This window comes from Sphaerodactylus townsendi, linkage group LG06 (assembly GCF_021028975.2).
Source record: "Sphaerodactylus townsendi isolate TG3544 linkage group LG06, MPM_Stown_v2.3, whole genome shotgun sequence".
Lineage (NCBI taxonomy): Eukaryota > Metazoa > Chordata > Lepidosauria > Squamata > Sphaerodactylidae > Sphaerodactylus > Sphaerodactylus townsendi.
Window position 1 is genome coordinate 65,770,785 of NC_059430.1, and position 7,217 is coordinate 65,778,001.

Below are 7,217 nucleotides of genomic sequence, written 5' to 3' on the forward strand. Positions count from 1 at the left end.
TTATTTGCCTGAATATCTCCGTATACTCATTTCATTACTACAATTTTCTGAAGGAAAGTGCATAACAGCACATGCCTAGCAGCACATTTTGAATGTGCAGTTATATTGTTCTGTTCTATAAATGGTTAGGATTACTTCACATACATCTTTCTGGTTTACTTCACATATGACATTTTCTCCTATACAGATAAATCTCTGTAAAACAAAACCAAACCTGTGTACTATCACTTAAAGTGTATTGCAAGGATTTATTTTTTTCATGAAGCCCAAGGTCAAGAAATTCCTCCTGTTTCCCCACTGCAGAGGCTTTTTCTTCATTTTTGTTTCCAAATATTTGTGTTCATTTGCTGTTGCATTAATTGCTTTTCATTTTACAGATAACATCAGCAGATACACATATATAATAATTTCTTTTGGTGACAGAGGGATGGGAGAAGGTTCTGAGACTGTGACCACTGACTCAGGGCATCATTTTGACAAATCAGAGTTGAGAGGTTTTGTAAGTAATGTGCTTTTCCGGCTAGGCAGGGTCAGATACTTGACATTCTTAGGCAGTCTAGATGGAAGAAGGCATTTGGCAGGAGGAAAGCAAGCAAGAAGGCATTTGACATCACAAGAAGCCATGCTGTGACTTTCATAGGACATCTGAAGAAAAAACAAGGTATAGAATGGACAGCTTTTCAAATCCCAGGAAGGCAGCACAATTAACAGAGTGCATCCCAAGCTGAGTGACTATTTAGAAAGGTTCCCAGTTTTTTCCTTACTTCTTGATCTTTCCTGATTTCTCCATTTCATCTCAACATCTGAACTTTCTAAAAATAAATCAAAAAGAGATGGAATTAAAATACAAAAACTCCAGCCCCCCAAACCCCCTAAAAACAAACAAACAAAAAAAACCGAACAAAACCAGACTGAATTTTTAAAAGTTTAGTCTGTTATTTGAAAGCTAGTAGACATGCAATCAGACAGGGTGTTCCATAACAGGAGTAGCACCACCAAATAGGCTGTAGACCTAAAGATTACCTACTTTACTCTGCCCACCTTGCTGAATTCCTAGACTGTTTCTCAGTGTACATTGAAGTAGACCCAGATATGAACAGGTAGCAAAAGAAAACAGTTGTGTGGTGGTAGTATACCACCACACAACAAATGAAAAATCTATCCATTGCATCTGTGCCTTTCAAAGTCAAAACTCATTACAGGATTGTAAAAAGCACACACACCATAGTGCAATATAAAATCAAGGCTACCAATGAAGTGAAAAGGACATTATGCATTTCAACCTGCCCCACAATAACAACAACAATAATAATAAATATTGTACAGTGCAGAAAGATTGACATTTTATGTGCTTTCTGTTCTGATAAACAGCATCCAACGTAGTTTGCTAGAAATCTGCAATACACCTCAACAAAGCAAATTAGTTTCTTTTTACTGAGTTTCAAATTTTTATGAGACTTAATGGGAACAATAGGAGTTAGTTGTGCTACAGACAATATGTCGCCCTTGGGTGAAAGGTATGATGGAACTTCGCAATAAATGTGTGTCCCTTAATGTAACCACAGACCCAGTTGTGAATTAGGGCTATGAAATCCTTCTTTAAATATTTGATGGCTATAAGCTGCATCCCAATTACCAGCTTGGCTGATCTTGTTGGCACTCCTAGGTTTAAAAAGTCATTGATCGTGTTAAGTTAAACTACATACTGTTAATGCTGACAGTGTTGGACAAATCCAGTTTACTTAGAATTGAACCTTGGTTTGGTCATTCATAGCAGCAAAGATTTGCAGTGTTAGCTAATCTTTGTGCTTGTATCTTGTATCTGCATTTCCAGGAAAAGTTAGTTTTGAAAGAAAGGTGGCCAATGTAAATCAGCGTGTGTATATATGCACAAAAACAGAGAGTCAGAGAAAGAATTTTTCCTTCCAATGCAGATGTTAGAATAATCAAAGTTTAAGTCACAGGGAGGTTTACAAAAGGAAGGCTCTGGTGAGACTTTAGGTTACTTAACTGGCACTAAGAAGAGAATGATATATTTGGGTTACATTCAGGGACCACTATACATGAACTAGTTTTGGATAGGAAAAGGAAAAAATCCCATGTTTTTTATTTGAATTGTATATTTGACTACTGGCAGGAGTATATTTTATTGTTATGACATGCTTTAGAATTGGGAAATGGAACAAGAAATTAATCATCCTGCCATCCCCAGGCCCAAGGGAGGGCAAAAGCTGGCTTGCACAGAGGCCGGGGCTTGGAGCAGTGGGTGGTCGCCTGCCACCAAGCCCCACTCACTCCCTGCAGGCCACCTCCTGCCATTCCCAGGCCCTGAGGATGGCAGGAGACAGCCTGCGGGGGGGGGGGGGTTGGTGGCATGTGGCTGGGGCACCCGGGGACATGGGTAACCCCATGTCTCTATAGGCCACCGCATCTGACCATTAATGCTGTATTGTGGCATGGGACTTCATGGAGGATCCACTGTCCAATACTGCACTGATACTGGATGTAGGCCATAGTTTGGCATTCTTGGTTACTACCCTATAGATGAAGAACTGGAAACATGCTGAAGCTAGACGCATTTTAACAAGAATGTTTAACCTGTTTTGGACTGTCTGAAGATGAAACAATTTGGTTTGGAATTTAGGTGCCTTTATTGCTTTAGTAAGGTTTAAATATAGAACATATATCAAGTCTAAATATAGTAAAGTTTAGTAAAGTTTAAATGTAGGCTCTATGCAGGCTATGGATCTTGAGGCTTCTATGGCAACACTATACTCTCTCAGTTTGTATCAGGTCTCACACACCAAGTAGGCTACACACTGGATTTGATCTTTGATTTGGGGATGTATATTGGTCTGATTTCTGTAGATATAGTGCCTTGATTGGACTATTATGCCCTGAAGGCTAGTCTAAGTGTTCCAACCCCTCCTTGTATAGACAACAAGTGGATTTATGCTTGCCTGCAGAGCTTTATGGAACCACTTGTTTTCCAGAATGCTCTGTGGGATCCAGTGCCTCCCAGTGATTCATTAGATGAGCTGCTAGAGGGCAGGCATAGCTAGTTGTCTGAAGCCACTGATGAGATTGTTTCCCAATGTCTTCTTTGCCACTGTTCCAAGCTAGCTCCTTGGTATACATTGGTGCTATGGAGGAAGAAACAGGAGCTTAGGTGACTAGAATAAGTTTGGCGGAAGAATTATGAGAAAGTGGCAATATCATCTTATAGGGTGTTTATGAAAGCCTATGAGTTGGCAGTGAAAGCCACTAAAAAGGAATTTTATATGGCCTCCATCATCCTCTAGCTCTCACCCAGTGCAATTGTTTAGGGTCATCAGATCGTTTACCATCCTCTCAGAGGGCTCTCCAAATATTAGGAATTTGGCTGTTAGCTATGAGGCATTTGCAAGCTTTTATGCAGATAAAATCTTCTCACTGTGCCAGGACCTTCCTGCCAACATTAATACAGTAAGTGACCAGGATTCTGGCAGTTGTGAAGCCGACCACTTGCCCCTTGGCCCCATGTCCACCATGGCTGGTAAAAGCCAGAAGTAACAGTATATAGACCTCCAAAGAATATTATAAAGCTATCCCTCAGTTCTGGGATTTTCCTAGTGGTAGGCAGTGGTAAGTGGAGGCAGTGGTAAGACCACTCTTGAAAAAACTATCATTCAATCCATCCAACTACTGTCTGGCTTTGCACTTGCTGTTTCTGGTCAGTTAGTTAATAGAGTGGTTGTGAAACAGCTGCAGAAATTCCTGGGGGACACATTGGCACTGGATCCCTTGCAGTCTGGCTTATGAACTGGCCATGGGGCAGAAATGGCCTTGGTTGCTCTCATGGACAACCCCCAAAGGCTATCTCTGGAGGCAACTGGATCCAGGTGGGTCTGTGCTACTGGTGTTATTGGATCTAACAGCAGCATTTGACACAGTCGATTACAGCCTCTTGACTCATTGCTGTATTGATGCTGGGATTTGTGTGACTGCCTTACAGTGGCTGTGCTCATTTCTTCAGTCAGAGACAGAAAGTAGCATTAGATAGATATAGATAGATATTTAATTTATATACTGCCCTCGCCCAGAGGGCTCAGGGCGGTGCACAACACAATAAATAAACAATAATATAACAATATGGTAGGACTAAACATAGTAACAATACCATTTACAATAGCCCTAACAATAAATCGATAGTTCAGCAATTCAATACATACTAATAATTCTATACCAGGTTAATAAACTTATAACAAATTAATAAACTTATAGCAACAGCAACATAGCAACAGCATAATATTTCATGACAACAGGGACAGAACAACAATATAACAGCAGCAGTATAGCAGCACAGTATTCCATAATAGCATAACAATAATACAATAACAATTGCAATATAACATAATAATATCACAACAACAGTTAGCATGACCTAAATCCCATAACATCATTTCATAATAAATAAATCATAAACCATCACAAACGAACAACCTCTTACTTTACCTGATATGATACAGAAGAGTAGAAAAATAGATGGCGACTTCCTATCTACAACCACCTATCTTTACTACTACACTTATAAGCAACAGATTAGGAGAAAGGATTTCCCCATGACACCCATTGGGGTGCGGGATCCCATAAAATTTGGCTCTTCCCAGTTTGGAAGTATAATGAAAATGAATTGCCACAAAAGATGGCAATGTTTCATTAGCTGGCTGCATACAGGGAGAGGAGAGAGAAGGATGACAGAAACCCAGAAATTCCCTGGGAAGATTTATTCATGAAGTCATGGTTTATCATAACTTTTAAGACAAAACACTGAAGATTGAGAGCACCAGTGCACCAGAGCACCAGTATTTATTTAAAATATTTACGGTATATCCCACAATCACCAGCATCTGCCAGATTTATAAAATATCAGATAATTGTGTGAGTTGTGCTCATTATGTCTATTATAAGCATGAAAATGGAGGGTTACTTCTTTGGGTGCTTAGTAAAATTCTTATACCTGTGCTGAATGAAAAAATATATTAGAATATTGTTCTGAATGGAAAAATGATAATGACTCCCTATGACAAAGGACTTTATAATTATTTGAACCAATAGAGAAATAGATGCCCCAGAAGAAGTTTTTGTAGAGATCAGTGGGCTGCAGCAGGAGGAGGAAGCAGGAAAGTTCCATTTTGTTACTGGAAAATTTCATCTGGATTCAACCCATTTATGGTTTTTGTTTATGACTTAACACAGTTTGTTTCACAAGGTCTTTTGTCATTGTTGCTTGTCTTGTATATGCTGGCCGTTGGGAAACATTTTGTATTTTCTGATAAATTTTTCCTTATGTTTTGTTGTGGCAGTTGTATTTTTTTCATATGAAGTGCTTAGGGAAAAAACGGAGCACCTGGCTGCAAATTCTGGCTCTTTTTACATCTGTACTGGGTTCTTAAACTTCAACAGCTGTGCACACATTTTTCTGACTTGTGGCCAATTCCCCACTACAGTCAAGAAGTCCTTTGAAAAGATTTTCTCGGTTATCCCAATATGACTTTTCTTAACCTAGATATATTTTTTGAATATTACCAATAATCTTTTAAAAGAGGGAGTTCATCATAGATCTGTGGTGGCGAACCTTTGGCACTCCAGATGTTATGGACTACAATTCCCATCAGCCCCTGCCAGCATGGCCAATTGGCCATGCTGGCAGGGGCTGATGGGAATTGTAGTCCATAACATCTGGAGTGCCAAAGGTTCGCCACCACTGTCATAGATGTATGTAAGTACATGTGTGTGTATGTGTGTATCTATATATGCATGTATGTATGTATTTATATGGTTAACCCTCTGATGGGAAGAGCTGGGAGGTAAACCTGCTTGGGTGAGAAGTGATGCACATATATAGTGACCTTGGTTTTAATAATTTGTTGGCTTTAATAATATTTAATAATCTGTTGCCAAAAATAAGGAAAAGGGTATCAAAGTCCATGGAGCTCCAACACGGAGCTCTCTGTATTCCCAGCAACAGCCAATGGGTATGCAGGATGCCCACGGGGCTTGGGTCCCTTTGTGTCCTGCCCGGCAATTGACTAAGGATTCATCATCAGACATTTGAACCCTTAGACGATTATGTATTGTAAGATGTTAAATTGGAGCAATCTTCTTCTCCCCTTGATATGTGAGTGAATAAACTTAGTCTCATTGGGTGAAGTTTTTTTCCCCTGGGCTGTCTTTGTTAATTAGTAATGTTGACTGCATGAGATCCCATATCCTGAAACCAGTTGCTTCCATTCCTGCATCTTGCTATGCAATGCATATTGTTTTGAACACGCCTATCTCTGCTGTGTGAATCTAAGAGCAGGAACATGAGTAAGTACCTTATTTCTGAGTTGCAAGTGGAAGGAAATATCACAATCTTGAAAGAAAAGATGCTTCTGTGGATCCAGTTCACTGAACAACAGGTGGTCTAATGATGCTAGATATTAATTATATAAGATGAAGATATTAATGATATAAACAAGAATGTGGCTCAGCTGGGTGTAGGCTCTGTGCAGAATATCTGGCCAAATCGGCTGGTCAAGGCAAGAGATCAAAAGTTACAGGTAGGGGGCTAATAGTATAATCCTTTTTCTTCCATATGAGTTTTCTTGGATATTATTTGTTTGTACAGGGCTATGTTTGCTTCTGAATATGATCTAGAGTAAGGAAGACATGCCACATCAGGACTGTAACAGGACATCTATTTTATACAAGCAAGCAACTATGAGGACGAGTTTGGTTAAAGCAATCCTTTTCCAACTGATATATTAGAAATAAGGAGGACACCAAGAGTTTTATGGAATACAGACAGTGGCAACAAATCTCACATAATTGTAGGAACTCAGACTATGATGACATGGGATACTGGAGATTAAAGTGATCACATGAACACATGTCTTATACTGAATGAGACCATCTGTTCATCAATATCTGTCCATCAATATCACCATTATCCAGTCCTGTGATGCTGGTGATTGAACCTGGGCTTTTTGCATGCCAAGCTGATGTTCTGCCACTGAACTGCATCCCTATGACCAAGATCCTGCTCTAGAGTCTGCTAACTGATTGGTAGGCTATTTCATTTGAATAGAGTAAAATAGTAAAACATGCATCCTTTTGTACTGGTGAACTGGAATGTACTCTTCTGAAAGGAATTCAGTGTACATATCCTCTCTGTGTAATTTGCAATTCTTTTA